This window comes from Balaenoptera borealis (assembly GCF_965194805.1).
Source record: "Balaenoptera borealis genome assembly, chromosome: 14".
Taxonomy (NCBI): Eukaryota; Metazoa; Chordata; class Mammalia; order Artiodactyla; family Balaenopteridae; genus Balaenoptera; species Balaenoptera borealis.
The window spans coordinates 62,529,312-62,548,112 of record NC_138875.1 but is presented as its reverse complement, the minus strand read 5'-3'; the positions used below and the strand labels follow the sequence as shown (position 1 = coordinate 62,548,112).

Here is an 18,801-nt window from a genome sequence, read left to right as displayed (position 1 = left end):
GAGAGAGAGAGAAAGAAAACCCTTGGAAAGGCTGGATGGGAAGCTCGCTGGGACCAGAGTTCTCAGAGGGTCCTTGCTGGCGTCGCTGGGCTGGGCTGGGCGGAAGCCCCCAGGCACCTGGGCACCAGCGCTGGCACCTCCGAGTGCGGCCCAGCACCCTTGTTTCCTCTAATTGTCAGAGCTCTAAAATTTACCTCGTCCGTTTGTTCTACTTGTTGGGAGGCTCAAGGCACACAGCTCGCTCTGGAGCATCCCAACTGCCCATCTGCCCTACAGACGCCCACTGCACCTACAGACGCCCACCGCACCTACAGACGCCCACCGCACCTACAGACGCCCACCGCACCTACAGACGCCTACCGCACCTACAGACGCCCACCGCACCTACAGACGCCCACCGCACCTTTGCAGAGCTTCCCCAGGGATGACGCTGGGGAGTGGGCGGAATCCAGGTCCACCTACCCAAGCTTTGTCCCAACTTTCAGCTCCCCTCTCCCCTCTCACCTGTCTAGACTCAATTTTCAAATTCCACTGGGGCAAAATCTTGCAAAAAGAAATATCCAGAAGCCTTCAGGGGACTGGGGAAGAAAGGTGCTCCTTTCAAATGGCTGATAGGGGACAAAAACTAAGCATGGGACAGACAAAAAGTATGAACCACAGCAATTCCAGACTTCGGAGAGACTAAAAATGTTACAATATCTGGAACTTTTTCTCTTCCAACACCATTGTGCTCCTTGTCTTCTGGTCCCCAGTTTTAAATAGCAGCAACTGAGTAATGCTTCTTGCTCATTCCCTGTTTCCAAACTCGGATTCTCTGTTCACCATGAATCACACATTTCCTCCCACTTTTCTGACTCCCTCAAAGACGGACACCCAGGCCCGCCCAGCTCTCAGAATCCGACAGAACATGCACAGTGAGTTCCTGTAAGGCTCAGAAATCGGGTTCTGGCTTTTTCCCCCCCGCACTGAGCTGAAAAGGAATCTTTTCTCTCCCTATGTATCCTATTTAGATTCATAACACAGCCTTTTTAAACACACATAGACCAGAGCCAATTTCTTGGCTCAGAAGTAAAATGCTAATTTGTATGTTTTCAGTGAATTACTCAATGCCCTAAAAAAGTGCACACATAAAAGAAAACGAAAAGAACAAAATCACACAATCTGTCTCTGCTCAAGCAATCCAGAGCCACATGGCCCTTTCTGGGCAAAAGCACCCAGAAGGGTACATGTCACACACACAGCGCTAGGCTCATGGCAGCTTTCGATCACGACAGGGGCGTCACTGGGGAGTGTGGTGAAGCAGGTCTCGCAGGTACGCCTGCTGCACACACAGAGGCCCGGCCGCTGGCAACACCACCTACAGATCTGGACAAGGGCCATGTGGCTGACTGTCCCAGAGTCAGGACATGGCGAATGACACAGGAGGCCAAGAGGCAGGGAGCTGGACTGGGGTCATGCTAAACGGCGGGCACCTCACCCACCGACCTGCAGACAGAGAAGCCTTGCAGAGAAGGTTCTATAGGAGGAGGAGGTTTTCATCAGCACTGGGAGGGCAGACGAGTGTGCCTGCCCCATGAGGAGGACACACACTGCCTGGCCCAGGCCAGGCCCCTCCTCAGGGTGTCCCTCTGCACCAGCCCGGGCTCGGATGGCCACGTGGACGCCAGGGTCCCAGTGGGGGCTCAGAGAGGCCCAACAAACAGCCACTGGCCTGCACCTGTCACTAGCACCAACGCTCAGGCCGGTTAAGAAGAAATCACTATGTCCTCTGCCCCATCCTCGGGTCCAGCCCTGTCTGTCTGATGTGGCAGCCGCCATTGACAGGTGGCTTTTGAGCACCTGGCATGTGGCTTCTTCATCTTGAGGTGTGCTGACATGTGCACTACACAGTGGATTTCAAAGACTGATTAAGAAAAAAGATGATGAACTATCTCATGAATAACTCCTAAAAACTGCACATTGAAGTAATATGTAGAATATATCACGTTAAGCAAAATATATTATTAAATTTCACTTGTTTCTTTTCATTTTTCAAAAAATGTGCCACTAGAAAATGTAAATTTACACACGTGGTTTGCACTTGTGGCTCTCATTATACCCCTATTTTCTGTATCTGGTCAGTGCTGGCGTGGAGGACGTGGTCACTGAGAAGGTCCGGCCACGGTCTCATGTAGTGGTGCAGTTGCTTTGAGATCAGCAGAGTGTCTTGGCTTTGCAAACAGGCAACATAAACATTTGATTTAAAAATGCTTTTCTTCTGAATAGCTAATCGGGAATACCGAGAACAGCAAAGGTGGAGCCCAACCTTTTCCATATATTAACTCAATCAATTCAATCCTCATGAGCTAGGGGCAGAGGTTCTGCTGTCACGTCCACTCAACAGAGGGACACACTGAGGCTCAGGGTGGTGGGGTCCCCAGGAAGGGCGGAGCCGGACTCAGGCTCAGGCAGCAGCCTCTCCCCACACCCATTTCTTTTGAACGTTGAAAGTTTAGAATACTTTCAAAATAACCTGGCTTACATTCATAATAAAAAAGAAATGGGACAGCACCCATCTCTGGAACTACTGTAAGAATTACTGCCAGGATGTGATATGAAGTTTCCAGAATGACAGTTACTTCAACAAACACGGATCTTCCACCGTGTCTTCTGCACAATCGGAATCTGTCTTTTTTTTTTTTTAATTGTTTATTTATTTTTAATTGTATTTATTTGGCTGTGTTGGGTCTTCATTGCTGCACGTGGGCTTTCTCTAGTTGCGGCGAGCGGGGGCTACTCTTCGTTGTGGTGCATGGGCTTCTCATTGCGGTGGCTTCTCTTGTTGTGGAGCACGGGCTCTAGGTGGGTGGCTCAGTAGTTGTGGCACGTGGGCTCAGTAGTTGTGGCTCGCAGGCCCTAGAGCGCACGGGCTTCAGTAGTTGTGGCGCACGGGTTTAGCTGCTCTGTGGCATGTGGGATCTTCCCGGACCAGGGCTCAAACCCAGGTCCCCTGCACTGGCAGGCAGGGATTCTTAACCACTGCGCCACCAGGGAAGTCCCCGGAATCTGTCTTCATGGAAGAAATACCCTCAGCAGCGTCGTGCCAGCGAATCTTAAAGCACCATCTTCTATCACAAGAAATGCAAACCTCAGTAAAATTCTTGAGATTTAGGATTTTCTTTACGGGATGTTGTGCTCACACAGCCCCTTCGAGTTCATCTATGTAAACTCCCCTCTAAGTGGGAACAGGGCACAAAGAAGAATCTATGCTAATAAATTAGAAAACTCCAATTTCTTTTTAATGGGGACTGCAGGTGAGCAGAATTGGGGAATGACACAGGGCCCTCTTTAGCTTTGTTTTGTTACGTATTTGTTTATAATACAGAGAACACTCTGAGCGCCTCCCATTCCCCGCACCCAGCGTGATGGATAACTGATGGTTACCTTCTGCAGCCCTCTCCTGCTTCCTCCCCCCCACCCCGAGTACTGTGATGCTCATTCTCTTCTCTCTTACAAAAATGATCACAAACGCTGAAATGTGTGCTGAAACAATATGGTACTTAGTTTTGCTTGTTTTTGAACTTCATAGAAGAGTACTGTATTCTATATAATCTTTCATCACTTCAGTTCTTCATTCACCATAAAGACACGGAGACCCACCCATGTCGTGATGGGGGTGGGATCCACTGCTGCTGCACCCGCCCCTCTTGGGTCCCCGCAGGGTCTGTGTCTGCTAGCATTAGGGCTGTTCCAGCCTTTGGTTCTAAGAACAGTGCCACTATGTTTCCTGTTATACATGCCTCACGATAACACTTATTTTATTAATTAAAACAAACTTAATTCTGAAATCCATTGTAATCCCTGCAGTAGCCAGAAATCTCCTAGGTTTTCCTCAAAAATGGCAGAATAAAGAAACATCCAGTACGTTGGTAATTCTATCGTGTGCAAGTCAGAATTTCCTTTCCATATTGCTTATCAAATACAGCTTTTCAGTCCCTTTAATTATATATATATATATCTATATATATCTATATATATATATATATCACAAAGGACAAGGTTTATCTTCAAAGAACTCAGTAATTTGTTCATTATGTAAAATGATTTTTTTTTAAGAATTACGTAATTAGCCAAGGAAATGTTTACAACTGATCTTTTCTTTTTTTTGAAGCAATATGATATTTAATTTTCCACAAAATGCTGTATTTTCTCCATTCTGGATGTACTACAGTTTTAATAATAGATTTTGGGGGGTGAGGGGGTGTATGGGAGGAGAACGCTGTCACAGTAAATGTGCATAGCTATTATAAGACACATGGCAATTTCTGAGATTCCACATTTTTAAAGGTGTATGGTAAAAAGGCTCCCTCAATCCTGGGTTAGGCTCCCTCAATTCTGGCTTGGGCTTCCTGGCTTGGGTGACACAAAGGAACCTTCAGAGTTGTTCAGAGCTGTACATCAATGGTTAGGCTTTTCTGAGTCCACTTTCTTATGTATAGGTCAGGGAATGCTTTATTTGCAGCGACCATGGATGTGGCATGTTGAAAAGATGCCTATAAGAGGAAACGTCTATAAGGAAAAAGAAAACATATTTTCCCTACACTTAAATCCTAATTTGAAACAGCCATAGAAAGCACTGAGAAGTTTTAGTCATTCACTGGTTGATATTTAAAATTGAACTTGTAGAATATCAATCCTGTGGTCCCAGGCTCTGAGTCAGTTGAAATGAAAGACACCTGGGGGATAACACCTGTCATCAGTCACTTAGGCCTTGGGGTGACCCAGGTCTTACGGGCGAGGAGTGGGGCTGGCAGTAGTGTGTATGTCAAATTGGATTTACTGCTAATTTTTATTGTAATTCCAAGTCCCTTTCTGGTTCTCGTATTTCAACATGGCCAACGGTAATAACCATAATGATTCACGGCTATTCTGTTCTTTAAATTACCAAGCTTTCTCATGAGATCTAATTCATTCTCAGACATGAAGCACGTATTACTGTCCCCGTTTTACAGACGGGAAAATTCAAAGGCAAGTTGGCTAAGAGACTGTGTCTGGCCAAGAACTGACTCAAGTCCTTTAGTTCTTGGGCTCACTGTGCCGCACCTGGCTTCACTGGGGCTGGTTGGAATAATTCTGAAAACTGTTTGGAGAGAGGCCCCATCCTTTCACTTACAGCTGGAATATTTTATTTTAAAGAGCCAAAGAGGTTCCCATAAGCATTGACTTTTTTGAAGACCTGAAAATATTTAAAGTCCCAGAGTTAGCACATCTTAAATTTGACAAAACCTTATCCTTTCTAAAATATCAGGCACATTATAAAAATTTTTAGATATTTTCTCTAAAAGATGGGCTTACATAATAGAATTCAAACATGTACCAACAGCACACAAGGATAAATGCCTGGCCAGGAGGGCATGGACGTGACTATGCAAAAATCCCTCTACTTTAGGGACTGGACTCAAGTCCCTACAGAATAATTTCGGGTGTCAGAGCATGAAAAGAAGTTTAAAAAGTTAAAAATAGAAGCTTATCACAGAGATTTTAGATTTTTTTGATGTGGACCATTTTTAAAGTCTTTACTGAATTTGTTACAATACTGCTTCTGTTTTATGTTTTGGTTCTTTGGTCGCAAGGCATGTGGGATCTTAGCTCCCCGACCAGGGATGGAACCCGCACCCCCTGCATTGGAAGCGAAGTCTTAACCACTGGACCACCAGGGAGGTCCCTATCACAGAGATATTTTTATACTACATCCGAGCAATGTAACACAAGCCATCTGAGACCCCAAGGAAGAGTATAAACCAAAAGCTGGGAAGAGGCCCTAATGGGGTGATGATCCACGTTCTAATGGCTTATTTAGTTCAACAACAACAACAAATTATTAGAGGCGTCTTTCACCAGCTCAGGAAGCTGCACGACGCTTCTTCAAGGGAGTAGAAAAATAATCCCTGGTTGACATTTTCTACCGTGATTAATTAATTGACTGCACAGTTAAATGTTTGCAGTATGATGCAAGGGAATGAACAGAGCTGCAAGAGTGTGCCCGTGGCAATGGCCAACTTGCAGTGAAAGTCTGGTGAATGAACTGTCCTTCGGGGCAGGACCATGTCCTGGTCACTGGGATGTTCCATTTTCCAGGCCACCCTAGCCTTCACCCAGGAGGCCTTCAGGAAATTCTACTTGAATGAGTGAATGATCCAATAATTCCCAACTTTCATTTTCATTCACTTGCATTTTTGCTCCTAAGAGAACTGAGTGGCCACCAAAGCTGACTGTTGACAGCACCACTAGAGGTGGACCAGAGTGACTCCAGAGAACATCCTGTTCTTCCAGGAAATTTCTCCTTTCCAGGCTGCTCCGTGGGGCTGCACGTGGCCTGACCAAGCCCCACCCCCACCCCCACCCCCTCAGCTGGAACGGGGCTGACCCAGCGATCAGGATGGACCAGCAGTTCCCGAGCCCAGGAAGGCCCCAAAGCAGGCTCCAGAGTCAGACCACCGGGCTCCAGCCCTGACCTCCTGCTCCCAGATCCCAGCTCTGACCCTGGACCAGTCAACTGCCTTCTCCGAGCTCCTGCCTCCTGAGGTGTGCAGGGAGGATGACAGAGATGCTGTGACCACTGGATTCAGGACAGGATGTGGCCTGAGGGTTTTGGGAGCTGAGGCCTTATTTTCACTTGTATCAAGCTGACTGACCAACATTGCCAAAAAAGGATGAAAACCGAGGAGGAGAAAAAAATTTTTGACAGACTTTTATGTATTTTAAAATCCCAGTTTTGTTTTTCTTTACATTTTTATTCTAAACTATGAATTTATCCCAGATCAAAACGTTTTCTGCAGAATATAGAATTTTTGACTCTGCCCATGCAACCCAATCCTGGAAAAGCTACAGAAGAGAGGCCCCTGCAAACACCACAGCCAGACCCATTAGTCAGAGACAGGCTTGTTCTGGGACCACTCCCAGAGGTGCCGTCAGACGGGGCAGCCTGTGTGCAGCTCAGGCATCCAACAGCGGGGACGGTCGGGCTCCATCTCAGCCTCGTGGAGGCTCCCGTCGTCTCCCTGCTCCCCAGGGCCCTGCTGGTCTCAGGAATCCAGCAAGGACACTGAGAGCTCACTGCCATCCTCAGGAGAGATGTAAGGTCTCAACTCTCCCTTCATCAGCAACAGGGTTCTCTGCGTGATTTGATGGCAAAATCCCTGAGTGAAGTTTCCAAAGCTTAGCATGTGGCAACATCTCAGAAGGCAGTGTACGTACATTTACAGATATCACATGAAAGGGCAACCAGGATGACGGCTGACGTTTGTTGGATGTTTGCAGCATCCAAACACAGTCCCGAGCACTTAGATGCATGACTGTATTGAATTCCTGTCACAGCTTCATGAGACAGACATCATTATTACTGACCCCATTTTACAGATGAGAAAACTGAGCCCAGAGATGCTCCTCAACTTTCCCAAGATTGCAGCAGGAGGCAGATACGGGACAGGAACCACAGAGACTGCATCCTCAGCCACAAGGTTGAGGAACTTTTACTGTATCCACCAGAATGATTCAGATACAACGGTTTTTATATAATTATATATGTCAAGCTCTTATGATTAGAGTTTTGGTACTACTCTGCTTCCTTTCTTTTCAAAAAAGAGCCTCAAGAAAGGACACCAAGCCGACTAAGGGAATTATTTCAGAGACTTGTTATGCAGAGAGCATCCTGTTTCTCTCCCACCCCAACATACACTGAGGCTCTTTGGGGGTGATTTCACACAAAATCCTTTCAACAGACTGCGTGAACCTGTAGTTGTTACAACTGTAGATAAGCAAACACATCACATGCTTAGTTACCCAAAATTTGTGGCTTTGGCTAAACCAGCACTGAAGGCGCAGGAATGAGAGGCACCAGGTGGGGAGTGGGCGTGGGACATGTGAGCACACGGCTTCGGCGGGGGACACTGGGGCTGCCCCTCATCTCACGGTGGGGGGTCTCCCAGGAGACAGGGCTGGTTGGAAGGTTTCTGCCCAAACATAGGAAGAGACCCGGGATGGGAGGGAAGCACTTCGGGGTTGGGGGTGGGGGTGACGGAAGTGACCAGAGTGAAAGGCAGCCCTGAGGAGGGAGCCCAGGACTGAGAGGACAGAGCCGGACCCCTCAGGGGCACCCGTCACACAGATGCAGGGCAAGGGACCAGGCGACCGAAGGGACCGAAGCTGACGGGTGGCACGAAATCCACAAGGTTGAACCTTATGAAACGGCCATGTTGTAGGTCAAAAACGGCCACACGTGGGCAATTTCTTATGTTTCCGTTGAACAGATCATAAAACTCCTCTGTACAAATGTGGGTCCGACCCACACATGGGTGAGGATGGTGAGCAGACCACCGATGGGGATCAGAAGACTGTCGTCCTGGCCCGACCTCCAGGGCAGCAGGCCTGGGTGCCCCCAACCAAGTCTCTGTGCCGGTCTACAAAGTGAGACTTGGACCAAACACCCTGAAGTCACGACCAGCTGAAAGGCCGAGATTCAAGGAGCAGCCGCCAGAATGTAGACAAGGGGCACGGTCAACATCAGGTGGGTTGTCAGGTGTGCCCGACCCAGGACCCGCTGACGCAGAAGCAGGGCTGGGGGCTCCAGGGGGCAGAGAACAAGGCTGGAGGCAGAAGCCTCACACGCTCACTCTCCCAGACTTCTTGGTAAAGAGAACCAAAGAGAAGCATGACTAGGAATTTAGCTTAAATACTAAGTAGTTCCAAATGTACTCTCCATACAATCAACCAGAACAATGTAAAGCAATCTTTTTATTGAGGCACAACCATTTAAATGTCTCATAATTCTTTTCTACTACCTGCACTGGTGTTTTTATTTCTACCATAATATTCATACTATGAAATGTTAACACTGCAGTTAGTGTAAAAGTCTCCAGCTGAATTACCCAAATTATTAGCTTCATGAGGGCTGGGACTCCAAGACCATCCGGCCATGGTACTTCTGCAGGGCTACACTCTCTAAGTTCTTCATATGACGTAGGGATTTGGGAGATGGACCCCTTGGATGCATCCCCCATTGTACACTCTGGCCACACTGCCCTCTGCCCCCGGTCAACCTGTGGACCTGTCCACTCCTCACAACCCAGTCCAGGCTCCCCTGGGACAGAGCCACCCAAACCTCACCAGCAATCCCTCTTCCCCTGCACCCATGTGCCAACCTTCCCTAATTATTTACTGAACTCTGCACCCTGTTATTCCTCACGGGCATGCAGACATTCACGCTGGTACTTGCAACGCCTAACACAGTTCCTGACACATATCAGGCAATCATTGAAAGAAAAATCGAATAGGATGCCTCTTTAGATAAAACGGATGAAGGTTGATTTGAAAGATTTTAACTTCTAGTGAATTAGAGGAATTTATGTGATGATATGGATATGATGTACTACTTATAATTTTTTAACCGTAGAAATCAGAAACATGGATGATAATCTTTATCACCTAAATTCTTTCAAGCAGCTAAAGATGCCAGTTGGTGCCATTTTAGTTTCTTTGGGAGGTGATGACACAGTTTAACAAAGAAACAAATAAAAATACAATGGTTTAAGAACTATTAAAAATACCCTTAAAAATTTAATACTGAATACTTTGAAATGATATATCATCATTTACTATGGAAAGCAATGGGACATTTAGACAATGTCTAAAATTCAGGAGAGAGTTTGGGAAACTAAGGAGTAGAGGCTTGGGAAAGTGGTGTAGGAACCTCCTAGTAATTTCTCAAATCAGCCAACTTGTAGTAAAAGGTGTTCTTCTGGGTAATGAACACACTGCCGTGGATGAGAGTAAATGATAACTCCATAAATCCTTTAACATTGTAGCTGATAAAAATGAAAGCTCAAATACCAACTGTCATTCTTCTACCAACACTCATCTGATTGAGCGTGCCAGTTAGTTTGGGGGTCGATGTCCCACCTCTGTAATGCTCCGTCTCCCTTCAACACACACCTCTGACTTGTGCTGGGTCCTCCCCACCACGACCCTCAGTTCTTACTGCTCTGCTGGTGACACTATTACTAGCCCAGGAAGCCCCTCTCCCCCGGGGCGTGGTCATTAAGCCTGTGGTCTGAGCACCTGTAGTTCTTACGGGTCTTCTTCCCTGAATGGGTACAGAGTTTCCAGTCTACCCCACAGAAGGTAGTCTGACATTACAGGATACTTTATTGTTCATTAATTTTATGTTACATATTATATGTTACAGATGTTACACATTACAACATGTTGTTTCTTCACTAAGTCATAAGTTTCTGGAGGTGAGAAGTCATAACTCAGAGTGTCTTAGTGTGACTCATGGTCCTAAGTGTAGCACTGAGCACATGGCAAACACGTGATTTTCGAGCACGTTTTCGGAGCAAAACTATATGCCACATGCCGTGCCAAGCAAGGGGAAGAGACTACCACACCCCATAAATGCATGTTTACTGGCAAAACTCAACATGACTAGTCATGATGTGAGCTTCAGAGAAAAGGACAGGCGTAAAAGTTAAGCATTTGGAATCATGACACATAATCTGCTTTCTAAGTAAGTCTAGCCTTGTTAGTTGGAGGGACTTAAAAGCGGCCAATAACTTGTTTCTTTAGTTATTCTGATCACTCAGCATTAACTGGGTGCTTACTGAGTGCTCAGGACGGACCCTGGCAAATCACTATTTAAATAAGGGCAGGGGCTTCCCTGGTGGCGCAGTGGTTGAGAATCTGCCTGCCAATGCAGGGGACACGGGTTCGAGCCCTGGTCTGGGAAGATTCCATATGCCGCGGAGCAACTGGGCCCGTGAGCCACAGCTACTGAGCCTGCGCATCTGGAGCCTGTGCTCCGCAATAGGAAAGGCCACGATAGTGAGAGGCCCGCGCACTGCGATGAAGAGTGGCCCCCGCTTGCCACAACTAGAGAAAGCCCTCGCACAGAAACGAAGACCCAACACAGCCAAAAATAAATAAGTAAATAAATAAATAAATAAATAAGGGCAAACATACAGCGTGAACACTGTGCTCTCGGGAATCTGAGCTTTGCAGACAGAAGAAGAAAAATTGGCAAGTGGGTTTTCAAGGTGGAAAGAGCCAGGGCTGGGGAATGACCTGCAGATGGAGGAAAGCACATCCCACCTGGGGACACTTGCCCTTTTCAGAAGAATAGGACATGGAAAATACCTTTACGTATTTTTAGGGCTTTCTCTTGGGCAGAAACTTCCAACGAGGTCTGTGAAAGGAAGCTGGGTGTGGGCGGAGACGGTGTGTCCTAAAGCCAAGGCGGGATGGGGTCAGACCGAAGAGGTCACCCACCACGCAGAACCCAGAGGTCAAGTGCCCTCCCGTGTCCTGCTCTGCTTAACTATGTCATTTGTGGTTTCCCTCAAAGGATGACGCCTGCAGCTTCTGTACTTTAAAATCTCAATATTTTATGGATGCCTAATAAACCTCTCTGTATTTTCGTCACCATCCACTCTGGCACTTTGTCTCGGCATCAAAACGGTTTCAATACAATTTACTTTAATGTTAAATGTTATTTGAAAAAATGCTTACTTGGCAATTCAGGCTGGATATTTTCTCCATACTGATAAGATTAACTGCAATGCCATTTTATAACTATTTGCTATGAGATCAAAGTAGTATGTTTAAAAGATTGCTCTTCGAGGACCCTAAGTCGATTTTACGTCACCTTGGCTGTCTCTGGGGACGACATGTGGGTGCCTGGGGGCAGGAGTGAGGAGAGACTTGTCATTCTTTCCTATCTTTTGGATTTTGTGCCACACACAGACACTTCCTATTCAAATAAATACAAATACAAGTTAAAACATGAAATTACTATGTGCAGTGAGAATGTTATGTGTGAAGTTGATTTAATTCAATCTATATGCCATAATAAAGGACAGGATAAAAACTGTGTGGGATTATTTTAAGAGGTGAAGAAAAAACCCACATATTCATGGATGACATTCTCATGCAAAGCTAAAAAATTGAAAAGTCAGTGTTTCAAAGGAATCTTCTCAGGAGCAACTTCATTTTTCTGCTTCTGAAAACCTCATGTACCTGTGTCATAAGCCATGTGTGTTGACTCACTCAAGCCTTAATTTGACACAAGAAAATCAACTCATTCTGCTCCTTCCTCCGTTTCCGGAGAGACAGATGAAAAGGTAAAAATGTTTTCTCTCAGAGTTACATAAAGCTGCAAAGGTAAGGAATATTACTCAGCCATAAAAAGGAATGAAATAATGCCATTTGCAGCAACATGGATAGACCTAGAGATTATTATACTAAGTAAGTCAGACAGAGAAAAACAAATACCATATGATATCACTTATATGTGGAATCTAAAATATGACATGAACTTATCTACGAGACAGAAACAGACTCACAGACATAGAGAACAGACTTGTGGTTGCCAAGGGGGTGGTGGGCTGGGGGAGAGAAGGATTGGGAGTTTGGGGTTAGCAGATGCAAACTATTATATATAGGATGGACAAACAACCAGGTCCTACTGTATAGCACAGGGAGCTATATTCAATATCCCGGGATAAACCATAATGGAAAAGAATATGAAAAAGAGTATATATATATATATATATATATATATATATATATATATATATATATGCATAACTGCGTCACTTTGCTGTACAGCAGAAATTAACACAACATTGTAAGTCAACTATACTTCAATAAAATAAAAAAAAAAACTGCAATGGTAAGGACAAAATGTCCCATTACTAAGGTATTTTTAATGTCAAATGCTTCTGAAAAGTGCAAGTGTCCTCAGAAGTGAACTTTGCTTTGGGAAACCCGGTGACAAACTTCCAATGCATCCAAATTTGAGGGGAACCTTGACAACAAAAATCTCACACTTTCAAAGGATCTAAAGTTTCAGTGACACCTTCTCCAAGGAATTTTTTTAAAATGTTGCCTTACTTTGTAACCCTTAGAGTGTATTTTCTATAAGGAAGAATACTTTAGGGAAAATGTGTCACGTGGTTTCAGCCCAGATTTCCCGCCGTGAGGGTATAGATAAGAGGATGCTGCTCTGAGTGACCCTCACAAACTCTGATTGTTAACAGCACGAATGACAAGCTTTTTATCATGCGCAAGGCGGCACCAGGCTCCACACTCTATTTACTTCTCTTTATAGTATTTAGAAATAGTTGCAAGAATTGCCAACAGCTTTCCCTCTTAAGTATTTATTGTGGATGAAATTTATTAGTGCGCTAAAATGAGAGTGTGGAAGCTTTGAAAAGAACAGGGTGTCTACACAGTCTCAAAGGACATTCCCCAAACATACTCATGAGTTCCAAGGTGGGGAGGTACCTTTACAGAGGAGAAAGAGGCAGACCCCACCTTCACTAAGTGACCAGAGTTAATGTTCCCAGCCACTGGGAAGGCCACCAGACCCTGCATTGGATTATTGACCAGGGTTGCCATCAGCATTATTATTATTACCATAATTTCACTATAATTATTGGGACAACTGGTGAAATCTGAATAGACATTGTATTAATGCTAAATCCCCTAATTTTGATAACTGTGCTTTGGTTACATAAGTGGAGGGCCTTGTTTGTAGGAAATACACACTGAAGTGTTTATGGGGAGCATGATGGCTGCAACCAGCTCTCAAATGGCTTGTAAAGGTGTGTTTTAGTATAGTCAGGGCCAGAGAGCAAATGTGGCCAGAGGTTACCTCCTGATGAATCTGGGTGCGGGGTATGGGAGTTCTTTGTCCTACTTTTGCATTTTGGGGGTAAGTTGAAAATTGCTTCAAAAAAACAGTTATTATTTATTAGGAATACCCCTTATGATAATATTTCAAAGAAGAAGACGGAATTTTAAAAAAGTATCTTCAGTGAAGCCCTAGTGTGCCTAATGATCTAACAGGGATATTTTACTAAAAGGACAGCCCTTCCTTTCCCCAGCACACGGGACGTGCAGGACGGATCCGAGCGCTAACTGTCTGAGCCACCCTCCTCCTGGCGGTGTTTGGACAGAAGCCACGGGAGGCCTGGAGGCAGGTCTCTGATGGAGAAAGCGCCCCCTCCCAACACAGACCAGCCCCCCGAGCACATTCCAGGGGCACAGACAGAGGGCGTCCTCTGGATGAGGTTTTTTTTTTTTTTTTTTTTTTAAATAACTAGAGAACATACCCTAGGACATTTTAAATATTTTATTTACAAAAATTCAAAATGCTGATAAGTGTCCTGAAAAGACACCGGCTCTGGAAATGGGACATTTCAGTGTGAGCTCCCTGTGGGTGGGGACCGGCTCGGCCCCCATCACCAGGCAGCACAAGGCAGAGGCGTGTGGGGGAGTGCTCGGTTGGAAGAACAGCCAGAAGCTTGTTGGAACTTGTGGCAAAACTGGGCGGGACCTGGAACCCCAGGGGCAAGGTGGAAGGTCTGACCGAGATCTCGCAAATACAGGTGCGTCCACGGGCCTCAGAGAACCTGTGGCCGGTGAGGCCACCTGGAGGGCAGGACAGAGGAGGGCAGAGAAGGTGGCAAAGCAGGAGGACCAGGGTCGGTTTAGGAGAATCTGACTGAAACTAAGGTGCAGGGAGAGGAAGAGGGCAGGGTGGGACTTTGCAAACTATAATGTGTTGGCAATTCTGGTCGACTCTTTGGTCATACTTGTTGAGAAGACTAGAATCCTGGATGTGTTAATATAGATGTGTTAGTCCGGGTAGCTTGTACTTCTGACAAGGAAGCAGGGTACCTGAGTACTTCCTTAGACAGTAAGTCCTCTTTCCTCTTTGTTGTGGCCTCACAGCACTACCATGGTGTATTGGAATTTTCTGTTTATGATCTGTCTCTCACTATATGGCAAGACCTTCTGATTCATGGCTTTTCTGTGTTCCTAACACTTAGCAAAGTGCCTGCCATATACAGTGTCTCAGTGTTTGGGGGCTGCTGGTGGCAGAGACCAGGCAGGGGTTACCTGGGCGGGCTCTCACCTGGGCTTCTGTGCTCTGAGAGGCAAGGATTGCCCCTTGGGGACAGCTGAGACACCCCCAGGCAGGCTGGGAGGCGTTGGGGACACTGCTCAGATCCAGCCACGGGTCTGATCTGGGCCCAGGTGGTCTGGCTCCAGCGCCACCCGCCACCCCACCCCCCTGTGGTTTCTGACGGTGCCTGGTGGGGTCCAGGGCAGATGCCGGGGGTCCCCGTGGGGCTGTGGCCTGGGCACTCCTACCTGACTTATATGGTGGGCTTCAAAGGCTTTTTGGGGTGGGGGAGCGAGAGGGTTCAGTTGGTTAAAATATCACAAGGAAAACTACTAGCCTGGATGGTGTGAAATCAGGATTCTGCATATACTCCCCAGAGGAGGGGCAGCTGGGAGCCACTGGCGCTGGCACCTGGCAGGGCTTCCAGCCCATCGCCCTCCGCAGCGCTGCCTCAGGAAGCCCAGCTCCCACCCTGTTGTCCGCCGAGCGGGAGGCCTCTTGCTCCAGGTCACAACTTGCTCTGAAGTGGAGCCAAGGCCCACGGTGGGCAGGCAGCCTCCCGGGGAAGGCCAGGTCCGCTCTGGCGAGCCAGCCTGCACCCCAAGCAAATGTTTGCTGGGAAGAGTAACGCCTGCTTTCCGGGTGTGTGACCACATGCGATTCGGATAAACGTCCACTTAGGAAACGGGTGGTGATAACAGAGTACTGACTGACCGGACCGCTTTCACATTTCTCACTAAGCCTCACTTATCCACTGACCCTTAAAAATGCCAGCAAAACACACTTTTAAGGGAGCTAATAACATAACCACATTTTGGGAAGAAAATACCAAACAAACAAGTTAATACTCCAATTTAATCCGTCAGTGATTTTGTCCGGTATTATGCGAAGAGTTTTGGGAAGTGCGGGGGCCACCACAATATTTTCCCACTTTGTAAATGATCAGGTGATGTGCGTTCTGTCAGGACCACCACCTGAGCCTGTGTATTTCCTACCACTTCCCGTGTAGACGGGCTGGGTGCACAGACGGGGCACCGTCCCAGGAAGGGGTCCCGGGTGGAGCCCTGTCCAGAGCGGAGGTGATCTGGCGTGCTCACGAGCAAAACGCTGTGAACAGGCAACGGCCAGTGAGCCACCCCAGCCCACCCAGGCTGCCCTGGTGTCTCCCATCCGGATTGTCACAGGAGTCACCTCTTCCTCCCCAGAGCCCGTCTCCGCCAAAGGCCAGAGTGACCTTGATAAAACACTCAGGTCACGAAAATCCCCTCTGAGAAGGCTCCAGAGCCCTCCCAGGTTGGGACAGACCAGGCCTAAGAGGCCAGCGAGATCTGGCCCCTGATGCTCGCCCTGACTTCTCCCGGCACCGTCCCCTAGGCAGGCCACCTGCCAGCCTCACTCTTCTTTCTATAATTCAACTGAAATTCAAGTAGGAGATAATGTGAAGAGTAAACCCAAGTGTGACATTCTTAGAGGAAATTCTTAGGATTCCACTAAGATACTGTAGATTTTTCAATATAAAGAGTAATCTCACGTAGAATCTCAAATTCTTAATAATAAAGAAGAATCTTAAACATTCTTCTAAGTTTTCCTTCTAAAATTAAATAACTCTGAAATTAACTTTTAATGATAGGACATATTTGGTTCAAAAATTGTTCTAGATCTACAGGAAAATAAACAAGATCCTCAACGAATTGGACTGCGACACAGACTTTCTCAAGGATTTAATCCAAAAAAAAGTACTAGACTTAGTAAATTCGTGTTATGTTTACTATTGAAATACTTGAGTTAGCTCTACTTTTATGAGTTTTACAATAGACATTTTCTTTAAACAGAAGTTAATTGTCTTCAAATGTACCAAGTGTTATTAGTATGTAAGTCAGAGATTTGTCTTAATGTCACTTTTAAGGGGATCATCAAAACATAAATTCAAGAACTATTTAATCTAATGATATAAGTGATGAATATTTCAGAGTACTATAGAATAAGTGTTACTGAAAACTGTGTGCACATTAAAACACAATTTTCAGGAAGAAAGTTATATATTAGATATTAATTTCCTCATTTATATAAGTGTAGGCTCAATTGTAAACATAATCTCACTTGACACGGACAGAGACACGTATGACAACAGGATGTAGGTTTAAAAACTACCAAAAAAAGTATTACCTCTGAAAAAGTATTATAATTGCATTTGCACCTGCTGGTTCCCAATTCTCTTTTATTTTATTGATAGTTAATTATGGTTTCCGATAATCATTTTTAAGTAGCCTCAACATATCTATATGAAAATACATGCCTTCAATGCAAATGATTTCTTGAGTTTTATTTTTTTTATTAAAAATCATGCTATAGGGGCTTCCCTGGTGGTGCAGTGGTTGAGAATCTGCCTGCCAATGCAGGGCACACGGGTTCGAGCCCTGGTCTGGGAAGATCCCACATGCCACGGAGCAACTGGGCCCGTGAGCCACAATTACTGAGCCTGCGCGTCTGGAGCCTGTGCTCCGCAACAAGAGAGGCCACGATAGTGAGAGGCCCGCGCACCGCGATGAAGAGTGGCCCCCGCTTGCCGCAGCTAGAGAAAGCCCTCGCACAGAAACGAAGACCCAACACAGCCATAAATAAATAAATAAAATTAAAAAAAAAATTCTATAAAAAAAAAAAAAATCATGCTATAGCTCAAAAACACATTTGCAAATTAGGTGCTTTGGATTCCTTAGTAACCCACGTGGGAGTTACTGGATTTCAGATAGAATCTGGGAGCTCTTGTCACGTGTGAGTTTGTCATAAACAGAAGAAAGAAGATGTGACAGATCGACACATCTTGATGCTAATTTCTCTTTATATGCTAAGAATAACTTTTTCCTTCATCAGAACCACATAGGAAATGTTTTATGATGAATTTTAGGCAAGCATGCAGGACAAAATTTAGAACTCAAATACATGTCTATAAATGTGTAAATCTGAAGTTGAATAAGAACAACCTGATTTTAGCTAGCACCTTGCAGTCTTGGGTGACTTTTCCAATATGTAAATCATCACAGTGAGCTGGGAGGACCCAGAGCTCCAGTTGGCTGAAGCATGGCTTTGGCCCCCCATCATCTCCTTGAGCCCCCTCCATGCCACTCAGTTAAAGACACAGTTAAATAAAAAACAGTGTGCCTGCCACGCCAGCTGGCATGGCCCCCTTTTCTAGGTAGTTCGCCATCGCTAACTCTGTCTTTTTAGAAATTCTAGGAGTTTCACTGGCTATATGGGAATGCTTATCAGAAACAAAAATCACATGAGAGGATGCAAAAAAAAAAGCTTTAAAACATAATTCTTATCCGCCATCTGGATACAGAGCCTACAGGGCAGGTGTGTTCTACTGAAGGGGAGGGGAGGGGCACACGGGCCCATCTGTCTTACACACTGGGTCCTGCAACAGCTTCCCTCAGAAAAGAGGATTCTGAGAATGAAAAATGTCTCAAGACCACCATGCCAGGCAGTGGAGACTTTGAAATACTGTTTTGGAGGAGTACACATGCACACACACACACACACACACATGCTCTTTGGGCACAACCGTTAACAAAAATGATCTTCTGAGAAATAGAACAACTCTTTTCTCCTTCAAGACATGTTTAATCAAATTACCAAATAACGATATTTTAAAGAAACGTATGTCCACCAAACAAGAGAAAACTAATATTCATAACACCCTTTCGCATAAGCAACATTGCCATCCAAGTGATTAGAAAAGTAGCCCTAAATCCTGCAGAGCTGAAGTAAATCACATTTTCCCAGGATACAGTCAACATTCAGAAGTGATCCATGTATGACCTACAGCTGGCATGCGCCTCTCATTTGAGCTGAAGGAT

General features: G+C 45.7%; 1 protein-coding gene across 4 annotated transcripts in view; it reads right to left on the bottom strand.

Moving 5' to 3' along the window:
- Positions 1-18,801, bottom strand: part of GNAL (G protein subunit alpha L) — a gene marked incomplete at its 3' end in the record, with an annotated part of 92,648 nt that overhangs the window by 52,679 nt on the left and 21,168 nt on the right. The gene's annotated exons all lie outside the window — the stretch shown is intronic.